Here is a 17,205-nt window from a genome sequence, read left to right on the forward strand (position 1 = left end):
GGGGTCCACTAGAGATGGATTCCCGAGTTGTAAACTGATGGAGTTTTGGAGTTTGGATTTAATGGATTTCAATAATTATATTTTGAGGATTTTATTTTAGTTTCTTTTAGCTTAAACTTCATTTCTTAATTCGATTTGTATTCTGTGTTCATTATAAAATATTAATTATTTGATATTCCTTCGGGTTTAGGCCTGGGACTGATCAACCCGTGTCTCGGATCCGAGGGGTATCACACATTTCGTCCCATGTCCGAATAGAGTTGGCTGGTAAATTGTTGTACCATTCAAATGCCGCCCCAGCGAGAGAGCTAGAAAATAACCTCGTCCTCAACCAAGGACTAGGGCCTGCTTCACTACATTGTGCTGTGAACCTCACAATGTGTTGCACCGTAGAAAAATATTCATCAACACTATACAAAAAAAAATCGAAATACCAATAATTCCTAGGTAACTCATGGGCATCGACATGATCAGGATAAGGCTTTCTGTATACTGGCCTAACACGTGTGCATCCCTGTGCTACCTCAGCCTGTATTAAAGCCAGAATTTGAGCCCTATCGATCCCTGTATTTTGTCCCAGAGGATCATTTGGGTGTAATGGAACGAATGGATTAACCCATTCTCATTGTTGATTAGCATTGCCTTGCCCCCCAGCAGCCGCCGGAGGTACCAATAGATTAGCCCTGCCTTGGTTTTGGTTTTCAACCACCTCCTGCCGATCTCTCACCACTAGAATCGGCTGCATTGGTGGACATTGCTCATTCTGATTATGTTGATTAATCAGTGGTGGTTGATACATCGGTACTACTGTTACTGCCGGTAAATCTGACAATATTGGTGGGTTACCAATCGGCATGCCAATAGTTGGATTCGGCACATTGCCAATCGTAATACCCAACGGTTGAATTGGCATCATACTAATTGGTATTCTAAGAGTTGGATTTTACAGCATTGCTTCTGTCATTGTTGTCCTTGGTTCTTCAGGGATAATCACCTTTGACGAAGAAATTTGCTGAACCAATGACTCATGCACATTTGAGGCTTCGGCCTGATCAGATAAGCTTTGAACCACCGATAATTGATTTGATACTGCATCCATTTTTTGATTCATCCCATCCATGCGAGCATTAACCTTTTGACTCATCCCATCAATACGAGCTCCCAAACGGGCCTCCTGGTTTTCCATTCCCTGCCAAATGGATTCAAGTATTTACATGAATGGAGCATCTGATGGGAAGGAAGCTCCTGCTGTATGAGATCCGGCTTGACCAGTTGGCTCGACTTCCTCCTCTTCTTCATCATTTGAATTTGTATTCTTTGTGTTCCTTTTGGGAGGCATCATTATTGTAAATAAATTATTCACCTAGTGGGTCCCACCGGGCGTGCCTAAAATATTGACGCTAAAATCAGTTCCTAAGATCTGATTCTAAATTGATGTCCCACCGGGCGTGCCAAAAATGTTGACGCTAAAATCGGCTCCCAAGATCCGATCTTAAATTGATGTAATGCGGGCGTGCCAGAACCAACTATATGGTTCAAGTGTAAATTGTCAACTTTTAGTCCCTTTGAGCAAGTTGGCTTTCAGGCGATTACAAGGAAAAAGGAACAAGAAAATTCCTCTTTGGGTTCAAAATTGCCGTAGTTAAAAGGACTTTTCGATGAATAACTTATAGTAAATATTGAGAGAATAGAAAAGGGAGAGAAATAGATATAGAAAGTGATAGGGAGAAGAGATAGAGAGACAGAGATATAGGGGGAGAAATAGAACGAGACTGAAATAGATAGAGAGAGATAGAGATAGCAAGGATGCTATTTGAGGAAAATGCTTGAGAAAGCAAACAAAATAATAAATTGATTCTAAGGGTGTTGGACCTCTTTCACAGCATGTCTCTTTTCTTATTTATAGAAAAACATAAATTATCTTCCTAAATACAAGCATTCTAAATACATCAAACTCTATCACATAATTAACTACTAAATTCAAATCAAATTCATCGATAGCTTAACTATTAAACTAAAACAAACTAAGTTACTGATAAACTACACTTAGCTAACCTTAACCAAAAGATAAAAACTACAAACTGCAATCCTTATCCATTTTTAAATTCAACCCAATCCTTGCACGCTAGTTATGCTCCATATGAACCTACATAACCGTTTCCTTCAAAAACCCATCTTGCAATCGGCCCATATACCAAACCAACTCCTTATCATGTTATCAACAGTAATTCAAGTCCCATCTTGCAATTGGCCCATATACCAAACCAACTCCTTATCATGCTATCAACAACAATTCTGGTTTTAACCTAAATCTATTGTTTAGTCCAACAATACATGCCTCCAGCCCAATATCTTTACGGCCCAAATACCAAAATGGCCCAAATACCAAAATGGGTGTCAACAGATACATCTTTATCTAATCGACTCTGCTTTTTGGAACCTGAATTCTTTCTAGATTTCAAATTATATCCCTCGTCCCATCTAATATTTTCTAATAATGTTAAACATAGATTTAAACTTTTGATTCAATAAGATTGACAAGTTTAATTTATCTCTAGTTTTCTCTGCTTTTTTTTTTTTTTAATTTTTTTTTTTTTAATTTTGTTATGTTCTCATTTATCTGATACCATGTACGGTGGTTTCTTTTCTGATTACTGATTAGGGATTTTTAAATTTCAACTTAACAACTTTAGCTAATGCTAGATTGTCACTTAAATTGGGCATTTTCTTCTAAATTTTTATTGGGTAGTTACTAGTTAGCACTTACTTTCCTAATGCATTCTAAATGAAAAGATTGAGTAGTTTAAATAAAATTAATAAGATTGAAATATCCATCTTAATTATTATTTGTAAAATATGCCCTTTTTTTTTCTTTTCTTTTTTTAATTTTAAACAGTTATGGAGAAATATTATAAAATAAAATCAAGGTTGGCACCTCCTATAAAGAGAGATGATGATTGAATGAAGCAAAGTCATTCCGACATCAACTTGAAAAATCTTCCACAGATCCAAGACTACGAACTCGAATCTTAGATAATCATCCTAATATTCGAGATGACATTCGTAAAGCATATTATCTTAAGGGTCCTTGTCAGCCCAAGACTCATCGTTTTCCCTATACGAGTTTTGGGCAAACATCATGCCGTTTCAACCCTGCTTGGTTTAGTGAATATTCTAATTGGCTATAATATAGTATAACCCAAGATGTGGCATTTTGCCTATGTTGTTATCTTTTCAGGCCGGATATTGGAGAACAAGCAGGAGGTGAATCTTTTGTGGGTGAGGGGTTTTCAAATTGGACAAAGAAAGAAAAATTTCAAACTTACGTTGGAGGCCCAATAATGCCCACAACCAAGCTTGAAGGTCATGTGAAGCTTTGGTGAACCAAAAACAACACATTCAAACAATCTTATACAAGCAGTCGCACTAATCTAGAAATGAATATCGGACTAGTTTGACTGCATCAATTGAATGTATCCGATATTTTTTACACCAAGGACTTGCCTTTCGTGGCCATGATGAATCTGAAGATTCAAACAATCAAGGGAACTTCCTCACACTTTTAAGATTTCATGCTCATCACAATGAGGATGTTAGAGCCGTTGTATTGGAAAATGCTCCAGAAAGTCTGAAGTTAACATCACCTAAGATTCAAAAAGAGATTGTAAATGCCATTGTAGTAGAGGTTGTCAATTTTATTATTAGAGATATTGGAGATGGATTTTTTTCTATTTTAATTGATGGGTCTTGTGATGTATCGATAAATGAGCAAATATATGGTTATTGTGTTACGTTACGTGAAGAATGGAAGTGTCATTGAACGTTTTATTGGTATGGTACATGTTACCGATACAACTGCTCTCTCACTCAAGATGGCAATTGATAATGTATTTTCTACACATGGATTGAGCATTTCTAGATTGCGTGGACAAGGTTATGATGGGGCTAGCAATATGCAAGGTGAGTTCAATGGTCTCAAAACCCTTATTCTGAAAGAGAATGAATTTGCTTTTTTATATTTATTATTTTGCTCACCAACTTTAGTTTGCTCTTGTTGTTGTGGCAAAGAATCATGGCCAAATTTTCACTTTTTTCGTATTTGTTGCTAATGTGGTGAATGTAGTTGGAGCCTCATGTAAACATCGTGATATACTTCACGAGAAACAAATAGCTGAAGTTATTAATGGACTTAACAAAGGCAAGCTTATAAGTGGGTAAGGCCTAAATCAAAGTACTTCTCTTGTACATGTAGGAGACACCGGTTGGGGCTCACATTATGGTACTTTAATTAGATTGATTACAATGTTCTCATCTGTAATTGCTGTTCTTAAGATTATCGAAAATGATGGATTGAAATCTGATCAAAGAGGTAAAACATCTATTCTACTTGGGTCGATACAATCCTTTATTTTTGTATTCGATCTCCATATGATGAAGACATTGTTGGGCATGACAAATGAATTATCAAAAGCACTATAAAGAAAAGATCAAGATATCGTGAATGCCATGGAGCTTGTCAAAGTATGTAAGCAATGACTACAAATGATGAGGGGTGATGGATGGGATTCTTTGCTTGATAAAGTTTATTCCTTTTGTGAGAGGCATGAGATTGATGTTCCCAACATAGATGATTTGTTCATTATTTAAGGACGATGACCACGAAATGTGCAAGAAATGACAAACTTGCATTACTATCGTGTTGAGTTGTTTTATTCTGTCATAGATATGCAACTTCAAGAGCTAAATAGTCATTTCAATGTGGCCAATACTGAGTTACTTCTCTGTGGCATGCCTATGTCCAGATGATGCATTCTTTGCTTTTGACAAGTAAAAGATTACTCGCTTTGTTGAATACTATCCAAAAGAATTTTCTCCAGCCAAGCTCATAGAACTTGGTAGTCAACTTGAAACTTATATTCTTGATGTGCGCTCTAATATCAGGTTTGAAAGATTGAAAGGGACAATGGCATTAATCTTACTAGTCGCGACTACCATGGTAAAATCTTACTAGTCGCGACTACCATGGTGGAGCGGACATTTTCTGCTATGAATATTATAAAGAATGAATTGCATAATCGGATGGGAGATCAATTTATGAATGATAGCTTGGTTGTGTATATTGAAAAAGAAATATTTAGGGGCATAGATAATGAGGCTATCATTCAACGCTTTCAAAAGATGAAAAGCCATCGAGGGCAATTGTAAATGTATTCAATAAAATATTATCAATCAATATTTTGGATCTTATATGTGTCAAGTATTCTACTTTAGTTCTTTTTATTTAAATTTTATATCTACTTGTTACTATTTAGTTCTTTAGATAAACAAATAAATTTTTTTATTGGTATTTTCAATTTACATTGTTAAAGAACATCTAGTTCCATCTTAGTTTAAGATAAAAATAATGAAATACAATCTTGTCTGCTTTGGTTATCAGGATTCACTATGTGCTTGGAGACTCAGAGAGTTGGTATGATTGCTTTGAAATGGCTCCTAGACTCCTAGTTCATCCAGTATCTAAGCTTGCCAGGTAATTTATTTATTTATTTATTGATTTTTTACTGTAAATGATTATAGATATTAAATTAGATATTAATTCTATATTTCCCTTTGAAAATAGTGACTTTGCTCTGATTTTCTTTTGGTCTTGTTTGTATTTTGATGTGAAAATTCTATATATGTCATTGATTTTTTTTTTTTCCTCATATCAAATACACTATGCCCCCCAGATTGAAATCCTGGCTTCGCCCCTAGACATCTTGGTTGAATTCTCACAAAACGCAAAAAACACCCGTGATATTATATATATATATATATATATATATATATATATATATATATTAAGTGATATCTTTTTATTCAACAAGAGATAATAACAATAATAACCAGCCTTTTTCCCCACAGCCGTTGGCCCATCTGTTTTTGGTACTACATTCAATCGAAGCCCAATTCTTCTCTCGTCGAACCATCTAATTGGGCCCAGTAAAAACAAGATTTTTTTTTTCAAGAAAACGAATCTAACGCATATGTCCCAATTTTATGACTTTTTCTGCGGTTTATAAAAATTTTATAATTTTTTTAACAATAAAATTTTTTAATAAAAAAAAAGAAACATATTTTCTGAGGAGTTTTAAAAGATCATTTATATTATTTTTATTTGTGTGAAAGAACAAAAGTTAAAAACTTGACCTGGGCTTGGTGGGGTGCGTCAGGCCCGTGCAATAGTGTAACGCATGGGCGATGCTTAAAGGCCCAGTAGCAAGCTACTGTGGTGGACCCTTCCCCTAAAAAAATTAATTTAATACCGAGTGGGCCATTGGCCCACGTATCAGATATTAAACTGATAAGAACAAATACTACACTTGATCTTAGCCAAAAGGCCGAGAAAGGTATGTTTTGAACTCTCTTGGGCTGCTTCTTTTATAACGCAACTAATGGTCTCCCTTTTCATTTTAATCGATGTGGGTTGAAAACATAAACAAACCCCACAAAAAGAAGCGCTCTCTTACTTTCTCATCGTTTTTTTAAAGTATTTTTCAAGTTGTCGGACAAGAAGAAAGAAAGGAGCTTAAGTAGGATGACCATTTTCAATACAACACAAGACACAGTAAACGTATTTGGATTGTAATTGTGTTACTTTGAGTTTGGTTCAAATCACATTCGGGTTGTAATTATGTTGATTCAAATTAACATGATAATAATTAAACGCGTCGTGTTTTTGTTTGACCTTTCAACTTGTTTAATTAACCGTGTCGTGATCATGTTATAAGTGATTCGTTTAACTAAATGTGTTTTATAAACCATAATAATCCTGATAGTATGAAATTTTAATTAAACGTGTCAAGTTGTATTTTGTAAGGTTTTGAACAATTTATTAAACGAGTTATGCAAATTGTGTTTCTGCTTGTTTCGACTAAGAGTGACAAATCGTGTTTGTGGGTCATAATCATATCGTGTTGATGTAAGGGTATTATATTAAATAGGTAAACATAAACCCAACCCATTTAATAATCGTGTCAAGAACACTCAACACTAATTCAACCCGTTTATGCCAAACCCAAACCCTTTTAACTCGTGTCGTATTATCGTGTCATAATTTGTCACCCCTAGTTTCGACCACAAAACATCATACTAATGTTTTGACATGATACAAATACGACACGCAAATATGAATTCTCACTCCTTTCATGTTTCAACCATGTTATACCTTACACCGACATTTTCATAAATTAAAAAGAATATTCTTGTATACCAAATTAAGACACCCATCAACTAGTCACTGGTAATGCCTGACTTCTATACCAACTATTTCCAAGGAGCTTTTTTGGTTTCAACTTTTCTTATTTTTATATATTTTATCATTCACAAAAAATGTACATCTTGCTAGCAATTTTATGACTTTTTCTGCATTTTACAAAAAATAAGTTTTTTATTAAAAGAAAGAATCATATTTTTTGAATAGTTTTAAAATATAACTTAAATTATTTTTTATTTGTGTGAAAGAACAAAAGTTAAAACTTGAACTGGGCAGAATCATATTTTATGAATAGTTTTAAAATATAACTTACATTATTTTTTTATTTGTGTGAAAAAACAAAAGTTAAAACTTGAACTGGGCTTGGAGGGGTGCGCCAGGCCCGTGCTATAATGCAAAACATGGGCGACGCTTAAAGGCGCAATAGCAAGCTACTGTGGTGAGCCCTTCTCCTAAAAAAATAAATTTAATATTGGGTGAACGCGCACATACCAAATATTAAACTGATAAAGAACAGATACTACTTGATCTTAGCCGAAAGGCTGAGAAAAGTATGTTTTGAATTCATAGAATCACATAGATGAATTCAGAAAGAACACTTATACTTTGTAGGAAGGAAAAGCAATTTCATGATGTCAGTTAATTGCAAGATTTGGTTAGAATACAAAAATATGATATTTTCCAAACCGAAGAGGTGAAAAAGGAGTTGTAATGGATGCTCATTCAAATTCAATTAGAAACCAAAAAGTGCAATTCCTTCACCATGATGTTTCATACACCCCAAAATTGGAGCTGATTCCGTGTGAAAATAAGGCAGCCCGACAACAGAGAGACCAACATTGACATTGGAACTCAACATATGAGGTTTTCTCATCATTCCCAGGGCTTTAAGTATATAATTAACCATGAAAAATATATTATACATACTGTTGAACTCATTAAAATGCAATGTTCAAACAATTTTGGCTTTGTTTTAAAAAAAAAGTGTCAACAACAAAAGGTTTTAGGAGATGCTCTTCTTTAGTACTAGTAGACTATTAATGATGATGGTAAGAATAAGAGCAACAGCAATGATGATGACAGAGAAGAAGAAAATACCTTGCTCCAAGCAATTGTTATACACTTGGACAAGTTGAAACAAGAAAATCCTTACCCAAAAATAAGTTGAAACAAGAAAATCGTAAATTCTGTTGTCACAAAATTATTTAGAAACAAAATTATGTGTCATCCCAATATATATATATATAGATATCTTTTTGTTTGTAAAAGAAACAAAAGGAATAAAAGTTGCACTGTATTTTTTTTTTTTTCCTTGTTTTACAGTGCTATTATAATCATCCTACCAAAGCAACAGAAATGTTCATAGAGCTTGTTTGAAGAAGAATTATGAGAAAACTATAAAATTTGAGTTGTATATGCTATCATGATTAAGATTGTAATGATGTAACAGTTGTGTACCAGCCAACAAAAATCATTGTAATTCTGTTGTTTCATCGTATAATTTAGATCTAGTGAAGGAATTTTCTTAACTGAACGGACATGATGTGAGTATCTGAATAAAATTAAAATCTTTACAGATATCGAATTTTTCAAGAGAAAAAATTAATTGTTCTTTAAGGTTTCTTAAATAAAAAATCTGACACATATGTCACCAATTTTATGATTTTTTCTAATTTTTTAATTTTTTTGTTATTTGTGTTAAAGAAGAAGAATTAAAACTTGAACTTGGCTTGGTGGGGTGCGCCAGGCCCTTGCTATAGTGGAAGACATGGGCGACGCTGAAAGGCCCAGTAGCTACTGTAGTGGGCTCTACCCCTAAAAAAATAAATTTAATACCGGGTGGACCATGGGTCCACGTATCAGATATTAAACTGATAAGAACAGATACTACACTTGATCTTAGCCAAAAGGCCGAGAAAGGTATGCTTTGATCAATCTTGGCTGCTTCTTTTATAACACAACTAATGCCCCCTTTTCATTTTTTAGTCGATGTGGGTTGAAAACAGAAATAAACCCCCCAAAGAAGCGCTCTCTCACTTTCATCTTTCAAATTGTCATTGCAATATACTGTAATTTTTTTAATGTCTTCCACTGAGGTATGTATACAAACGTTGAAACTTTGGGTGGAACATCTCTGAAGGGACAAGAAAGAAAGGGGTCTAGGTAGGGTGACAATTTCAATACGACACAAGACACAATAAACGTATTTGGATTGTAATTGTGTTATTTTGAGTTTGGTTTAAATCGTAGTATTCGGGTTGTAATTATGTTGATTCAAATTAATATAATAATAATTAAACGTGTCATGTTCGTATTTGACCTCTCAACCGTGTCGTGATCATGTTAAAAATGATTCGTTTAACTAAATTTATTTGATAAACGTGTTTAGTATTGTAGTAACGCATATTGTGTATACACAAAACATCATACTCATGTTTTGACATGATACACATTGACATGCAAATATAAATTGCCACCCACTTTCATCCATGTTATATACCAAATAGAAAAGAATATTCTTGTATACCAAAGTAAGACACCTATTTTACATTTTTATGGAACTTTTGGTTTCAACTTTTCTTATTTTTATATATTTTATTATTCACAAAAATATGTGAACAACTCACATCTTTACAAGAGCCCCGGAAAAAGAAAGAAACATATTTTCTAAATAGTTTTAAAATCACTTAAATTATTATTTTTATTTGTGTGAAAGAACAAAAGTAAAAACTTGAACTTGGCTTGGAGGGGTGCGCTAGGCCCGTGCTATAGTGCAACGCATGGGCAACGCTTAAAAGCCCCAATAGCAAGCTATTGTGTTGGGCCCTTCCCCTAAAAAAATAAATTTAATATTGGGTGGGCCATTGGCCCACGTACCAGATATTAAACTGATAAGAACAGATACTACACTTGATCTTAGCCAAAAGGCCGAGAAAGGTATGCTTCGAATTCTGTTTGGCCGCTTTTTTTTATAACACACTATTCACACCTCTTTTTCCCTCTTTGTCGATGTGGGATGAAACCAAAAATAAATCCCAAGGCACAAGCTCTAACTTTCATCATTTGAAGCATTCTCAACCTTTGAAGTTGATTTTGTATATATACATGTGTATATATATATAGAATTCAAAGCAGCTTCAGAATGCATTGTTTCTCTTTCATCTTCTTAAGCCCTGGGCAGCAAGACTTGCACCATCTATTTCCCTTCTTCCTCAAGTTATATAACATGGTGATGACATAAATTTCTAAGCTTATGTTCCGTTTATACAGTTTAGAATGCGTTACAATCACCGAGGGAGTGAGAGAGAGAGTAAACAAATTTCTGAAAGAAAGATTATTCATCAATTTAAGTTATGGAAGCTTTTCAAGCCTGTGACAAAAATGCATATTGATTATGCTTTGAAAATGTAAGATAAGGTACATCAGACATATTCTACATATACAACAATATTTGATCTATAAAATTGTTAGTACCTTCACAATTCAACTGCCTTGACAGAAGTTTTCGCAACCGCTATATTAAAGAGGAACTCTGTAGGATGGATCTACCATTCTTAAGATGAACAGGTTTCCCTCGTTGCCTCTTGCTATCCTGCAAACATGGACTCAGCGATTTAACATAGATACAAGATAGGGTCAAAACAAATGAAATTGATGCTTTTAAATTCAAAGGCATGTCAAAGAAACAAAAGGAATAAAAGTTCCACTGTATAACTTTTTCCTTGTTTTACAGTGCTATTGTAAACCTCCTACCAAAGCAACAGAAATGTTCATAGAGCTTGTTTGAAGAATTATGAGCAAACTATAAAATTTGAGCTGTATATGCAATTATGACTAATATTGTAACGATGTAACAGGTGTGTACCAGCCAACAAAATTTATTGTAATTATATTGTTTCATCATATAATTTAGATCTCATGAAGGAATTTTCTTAACTCTTTTTTTTTTTTTTTGAAAGTTAAATTTAAAATTCAAATATGAAAAAAGTACAAGTACAGCCCAGTAGTTAGCAAAATATTGACTACAAAATAGTATACAAGTACAACCCAAAAGGCCCAGTGGGAAAGATACAACATTGAAGACTAATAAACCAGCCCGACAGCAGTAATGTGTGATATTGAATATCAACAACTATCCGGTGATCATGGAGCTAATTTCCAGCAGTGGTGGGAGAAATTTAGCACCTCAAGTCAGGTGGCTTTGCAGGTGGACGAATCACTGAATCAGGGAGGTCCCATTCCAAAGCAATTCTTGTGGTATTGAGGGAATCAGTGATTGTAGAGGAGAGTAGTTTTGCTCGAACTGTTTCCAAGATGAGGTGGAGGATAGAGTTGGCACTGAGTGCTCTCTTTTTAAAGATTCTGCTGTTTCATTTTGGAGATTGTATTGCTATGGACTTCTGAGTTCCCCCTCCAATGGTGTGATGCCCAAACAATAAATCCTGCCCAGGAGGGGGGCTGAATGTAGAACCTACATCTTGCTTGTAGAAAGTGCACAAAGGCTTGACAAATGAACAAGAGAGGAATAGATGATCATGAGATTCAGCTTCAGTGTTGCAAAGAGTACACATTGTTGAGTTGATGTGTGCTGTGCACCTTCTGTTGAGAGTTGGCAGTTTGTGTTGAATGGCAACCCAAAGTGTAAAGGAGTTTTTGGAATGGATGATTTAGACCAGACTAGGTGAGGCCAAGGTAGGGTAGGGTGTTGTTGGTTGAAGTGTTTCATTGTTCTTGAGATGGAGAACCGGCTGCAGTTGGAGGGAAGCCAAATGAACTTATCTCTGCTGCTGGGGTTGGGGGTTGGTAATGAACCAATGTTTTGCAGCTGTGGTAGGTGGTTGAGGATGGTTATAGGGAAGGACCATGTGTTGGGGGTGATGAACGAACCGACTTTTGTCATGTTATCAAACTCCATCTCTGCTCTTTGATGTGGTTGGACAAGTTGATGAACCAATTTTCTTCACAATCATATATAAAGCTTATTGGAAAGCAACTAGCCTCCCCATAAAGCTGTTTCAAAATAACATAGAAGAACCTCTGTTAGCAACATTGCAAGAATATCCTTGTGGGGAAATGTGTTTCATAAGACCAAATTGATACACATTTTTAATAATAAAATCAACCATTCTCAAACAGTCTTTTATCAATTATCACATTCCAGAAACCATGTTAACTGGGCTTGGCGGGGTGCGCTAGACCCTTGCTATAGTGCAAGGCAAGGGCGACGCTTAAAGGCACCAGTAGCAAGCTACTGTAGTGGGCCCTCCCCCTAAAAAAATAAATTTAATATCGGGTGAGCCATTGGCCCACATATCAGATATTAAACTGATAAGAACAGATACTACACTTAATCTTAGCCAAAAGGCCGAGAAAGGTATGATTTGAACTCTCTTTGGCTGCTTCATTTATAACACAACTAATGACACCCCTTTTCATTTTTTAGTCAATGTGGGATGAAAACAGAAATAAACCCCCCAAAGAAGCACTCTCTCACTTTCATCTTCTGAAGTATTTTCAAATTGTCGTTGCATTAAAAATATACTGTAACTTTTTTAATGCCTTCCACTAAGATGTGTATACAAATGTTGAAACTTTGGGTGGAACATCTCTGTTAGAGGGACAAGAAAGAAAGGGGCTTAGGTAGGGTGACAATTTTCAATACGACACAAGACACAATAAACGTATTTGGATTGTAATTGTGTTATTTTGAGTTTGGTTTAAATCATAGTATTCGGGTTGTAATTATATTGATTCAAATTAATATGATGATAATTAAACGTGTCCGTGTTTGACCTCTCAACCTGTTTGACTAACCGTATCGTGATCATGTTATAAATGATTCGTTTTACTAAATTTGTTTGATAAACCAGTAATAACAATCCTAATAGTATGAAATTTTAATTAAACGAGTAGTATTTTGAACAATTTATTAAAAGAGTTGCACATATAATTTTTGTGCTCAACCCACAAAACATCATTCTCATGTTTTGACATGATACACATATGACATGCAGATATAAATTGCCACCCCCTTTCATCTTTATGTAATATACCAAATTAAAAAAAAGAATATTCTTGTATACGAAATTATGACTCCCAATTTACATTTTTATGAAGTTACAACAACTTGAACTGGGCTTGGAGGGGTGCGCCAAGCCCATGCTACAATGCAACGCATGGGCGACGCTTAAGGGCCCCAATAGCAAGCTATTGTGGTGGGCCCTTTCCCTGAAAAAATAAATTTAATATTGGGTGGGCCATTGGCCCACGTACCAGATATTAAACTGATAAGAACAGATACTACACTTGATCTTAGCCAAAAGGCCGAGGAAGGTATGCTTTGTACTCTGTTTGGCTGCTTCTTTTATAAGACAACTATTCACTCCTCTTTTCCTCTCTTTGTCGATGTGGGATGAAACAAAAAATAAATCTCAAGGCACAAGCTCGCTCTCTAACTTTCATCCTTTGAAGCATTCTCATCTGTTGAAGTTGATTTTGTATACATACGTGTGTGTTATTTAGAATTCAAAGCAGCTTCAGAATACATAGTTTCTCTTTCATCTTCTTAAGCCCTGGGCAGCAAGACTTGTACCATCTATTTCCCTCCTTCCTCAAGTTATATAACTTCGGGGATGACATAAATTTCTAAGCTTATTGTCACGATCCGATTCCTAACGACGCCATGAGCATAGAAGACACGCATGCTGGTTGGCTAAGAACATTCATTGACTGGGAATGGTTCCAGGGAAGGGGCGTGCAGGACCACAGGATGGTACCTCTTCAGAGTTCAGGTAGGTCGACTCGGTTCAGTTCGAGGTGCTTGTCGCTAGTCGTGGACTTGACTATGAAGAAGGGAGTTAGCCATCTCTGCACAAACTGGTCGGGAGCTGGAGCCGTTCCCCTGACGAGGCCATGGCAGGCCGAAACCAGTCAGCATGTATCCTTGGGAGGGCAGGTCGTGGTGGCTGACCAGGACGCTTGCGCGAGCTAAAGCAACGTCTTGGTGCCGCACGGGCCGTGCCGCTGCGCCAAATCTCTAGGCCCGTGACTAAGGTGTGCCCCCTTGTTGATCCGGGGGTCTTGAGAATGAAGTAGGTGCGCCAGAGCGTCGGTGGGCAATCAATGCTGTTGGAGGAGAGCCTCCATATTCCCATGAAGACGCGTCTTTTGAAGTCGGAGGGCCGCGCGCAACGGATGGCCGGAGGGCCACGCGCACCAAAGTTCTTGCAAGTTCAAGAGGCGTGCAAACCATTGTGAAGGGCGGGTATCAAGTCAGCCGGAGGGCCCTTGTTTGCTCGAGGTGTCGCGGAGGCGGCATAACGTGGGGTTGCGTCCCGAAGAAGTGGGCATCCCTTTAGCCCGAAACTCTATCATTGGGCGAGTGTAGCCAGGGTTATACAAGGAAGCAATGGTGGGCAGGCGAGCATACCACTTGGAGGAGAGAGACTTTGGAATGTTGGACGCAGCGGAGTCAGCGCCGCACTGCGACGAGGGCGTCGCAGGATTTGGGTGAGGGAGAGTGTCATGATCCGATTCCTAACGACGCCATGAGCATAGAAGACACGTATGCTGGTTGGCTAAGAACATTCCTTGACTGGGAATGGTTCCAGGGAAAGGGCGTGCAGGACCACAGGATGGTACCTCTTCAGAGTTCAGGCAGGTTGACTCGGTTCAGTTCGAGGTGCTTGTCGCTAGTCGTGGACTTGACTATGAAGAAGGGAATTGGCCATCCCTGCACAAACTGGTCGGGAGCTAGAGTCGTTCCCCTGACGAGGCCATGGCAGGCTGAAACCAGTCAGCATGTATCTTTGGGAGGGCAGATCGTGGTGGCTGACCAGGGCGCTTGCGCGAGCTGAAGCAACGCCTTCGTACCGCACGGGCCGTGCCGCTGCGCCAAATCTCTAGGCCTGTGAGATTATGTTCCGTTTGGTAGTAGGGATGGAAGACATTTCTAAAGAAGTCATATCTATTTCTTGATAAATTGGTTTAGCATGCGTTACAATCACCGAGGGAGAGAGAGAGTAAACAGATTTCCGAAAGAAAAGATTATTCATCAATTTAAATTATGGAAGCTTTTCAAGCCTGTGACAAAAATGCATATTGATTATGCTTTAAAAATGTATGACAAGGTACATCCACATATTCTACATATACAACAAAATTTGATCTATAAATTGATAAGTACCTTCACAATTCAACTGCCTTGACAAAAGTTCCCGCAACAGCTACATTAAAGAGGACCTCTGTAGGATGGATCTACCATTCTTAAAATGAACAGGTTTCCCTCGTTGCCTCTTGATATCCTGCAAACATTGACTCGGTGATTTAACATAGATACAAGATAGGGTCGAAACAAATGAAATTGATGCTTTTAAATTCAAAGGCATGGGGCTAGATTGTTAATGGAAATGGACAAACACCCCAAAATTGGCGCTGATTCCGTGTGAAAATAAGGCAGCCCGACAACAGAGAGACCAATATTGACTTTGAAACTCAACATATGAGGTTTTCTCATCATTCCCAGGGCTTTAAGTATATAATTAACCGTGAAAAATATATTATACACACTGTTGAACTCAAGGAACGAAGGACAATTGTATTTATGATTGTCATATTGTTGTTATTATAATTTTTTGATAGGTAGTAAAAGCAACTAGCCTCCATAAAACTGTTTCAAAATAACATAGAACCTCTGTTAACAACATCGCAGTGTCCTGAATGCTAGTAAAGATTTATATCCTTGAGGGGAAATGTATTTCATAAGACCATAATGATACGAGTGAACACTCTGAGAACTTGACCAACTAGATGCTAATCAACATTCAGTTCACTTATTTGCTGAAAATCATGAACTTAAGAACTGGAACTGAAGTTAATGAATTAGAAATAAGAAAGAAGGAAATGAGATGGTAAGCAAAAAAAATACCTGACTGAAAAATGGACAAGTTTCCATGTTCTGAGCCCTTAAAGTATCCAAATTAATTGCCTGGTAGATTTTTCCGTTTGCCATAAAGAATTTGGGCCTCTGTCACAATTTGTAGCAGGAAGAAAGGTTCATGAACAAATTTAGAAAGAAATAGTGATCATACAAAAAAAAAAAAAAAAAATTAAAAGAATGCATTGGATTGGAAATAGTCAACTCTAGTTGTCTGCATCAAAAAAATAATACAAGACTAAATGCAGATAAAAGAGATAATTCCTTAAATAAAAGAGGGTTCGGGGCAAACAAATATCTTATCAAATATAGCATTAGCATTCTTTTTTTGTTGGAAAGAAAGTCCAAATAGAGTAGCAATTTCAATCAAACAGTCGTACACTACCTAAACAACTTGAAATTGGGCTTGGTACGCTGGGCCTCCCATAAGCTACAGCACCATATACAACAATTAATTACCAGACATATTTTCAACAGCCATTGGGCCCAAAATCAATCTTTCTCTAATTTGGCCCAGTATAAACATCGCCCAAGTTAAATTTTTCAAGAGAGAAAATATTAATTGTTCTTTAAGGTTTCTTAAATCATAAATCTAATTTTATGATTTTTCTCACAGTTTAGATCAATAATTTTTTTTTCCCAAAAAACAAACGAACATATATTTTAATTATTTTGTTAGTTGTGTAAAACAAGAAAAATTAAAACTATTTTTGTTAGTTGTGTAAAACAAGAAAAATTAAAACTTGAACTGGACTTGGTGGGGTGCGCCAGGCCCATGCTATAGTGCAAGGCATGGGCAACGCTTAAGGCCCAGTAGCAAGCTACTGCAGTGGGCCTTTCCCCTAAAAAAATAAATTTAATATCGAGTGGGCCATTGACCCAACGTATCAGATATTAAACTAATAAGAACAGATACTACACTTGATCTTAGCCAAAAGGCCGAGAAAGGTATGCTTTGAACTCTCTTGTGCTGCTTTTTTTATAATACAACGGATGGCCTCCTTTTTCATCTTTT

At 36.5% G+C, this 17,205-nt stretch overlaps 1 long non-coding RNA gene and 7 other non-coding genes across 8 annotated transcripts; all 8 read right to left on the minus strand.

The window, feature by feature from the left end:
* Positions 1 to 6,198: 6,198 nt before the first annotated feature.
* On the minus strand, positions 6,199 to 6,393 carry LOC132297620 (U2 spliceosomal RNA). Its single transcript, XR_009479320.1, has one exon. It is a non-coding gene; the product is annotated as a U2 spliceosomal RNA (small nuclear RNA).
* Positions 6,394 to 7,621: 1,228 nt separating this feature from the next.
* On the minus strand, positions 7,622 to 7,810 carry LOC132297631 (U2 spliceosomal RNA). The gene has a single exon (XR_009479332.1). It is a non-coding gene; the product is annotated as a U2 spliceosomal RNA (small nuclear RNA).
* Positions 7,811 to 8,988: 1,178 nt separating this feature from the next.
* On the minus strand, positions 8,989 to 9,179 carry LOC132297625 (U2 spliceosomal RNA). The gene has a single exon (XR_009479326.1). It is a non-coding gene; the product is annotated as a U2 spliceosomal RNA (small nuclear RNA).
* An 821-nt stretch (positions 9,180 to 10,000) lies between these two features.
* On the minus strand, positions 10,001 to 10,196 carry LOC132297613 (U2 spliceosomal RNA). The gene has a single exon (XR_009479313.1). It is a non-coding gene; the product is annotated as a U2 spliceosomal RNA (small nuclear RNA).
* Positions 10,197 to 12,437: 2,241 nt separating this feature from the next.
* Positions 12,438 to 12,633, minus strand: LOC132297617 (U2 spliceosomal RNA). Its single transcript, XR_009479318.1, has one exon. It is a non-coding gene; the product is annotated as a U2 spliceosomal RNA (small nuclear RNA).
* A 763-nt stretch (positions 12,634 to 13,396) lies between these two features.
* On the minus strand, positions 13,397 to 13,592 carry LOC132297614 (U2 spliceosomal RNA). Its single transcript, XR_009479315.1, has one exon. It is a non-coding gene; the product is annotated as a U2 spliceosomal RNA (small nuclear RNA).
* A 1,720-nt stretch (positions 13,593 to 15,312) lies between these two features.
* Positions 15,313 to 16,491, minus strand: LOC132294340 (uncharacterized). Its single transcript, XR_009478033.1, has 2 exons — positions 16,182 to 16,491; positions 15,313 to 15,558 (listed from the first exon to the last, which is right to left on the minus strand). It is a non-coding gene; the product is annotated as an uncharacterized LOC132294340 (long non-coding RNA).
* A 456-nt stretch (positions 16,492 to 16,947) lies between these two features.
* On the minus strand, positions 16,948 to 17,142 carry LOC132297622 (U2 spliceosomal RNA). Its single transcript, XR_009479322.1, has one exon. It is a non-coding gene; the product is annotated as a U2 spliceosomal RNA (small nuclear RNA).
* Positions 17,143 to 17,205: the final 63 nt, after the last annotated feature.

This window comes from Cornus florida, unplaced genomic scaffold (genome assembly GCF_030987335.1).
Source record: "Cornus florida cultivar Cherokee Brave unplaced genomic scaffold, ASM3098733v1 CherokeeBrave_3.0.0_Hap2_Chr02, whole genome shotgun sequence".
In the NCBI taxonomy this organism is placed as follows: domain Eukaryota; kingdom Viridiplantae; phylum Streptophyta; class Magnoliopsida; order Cornales; family Cornaceae; genus Cornus; species Cornus florida.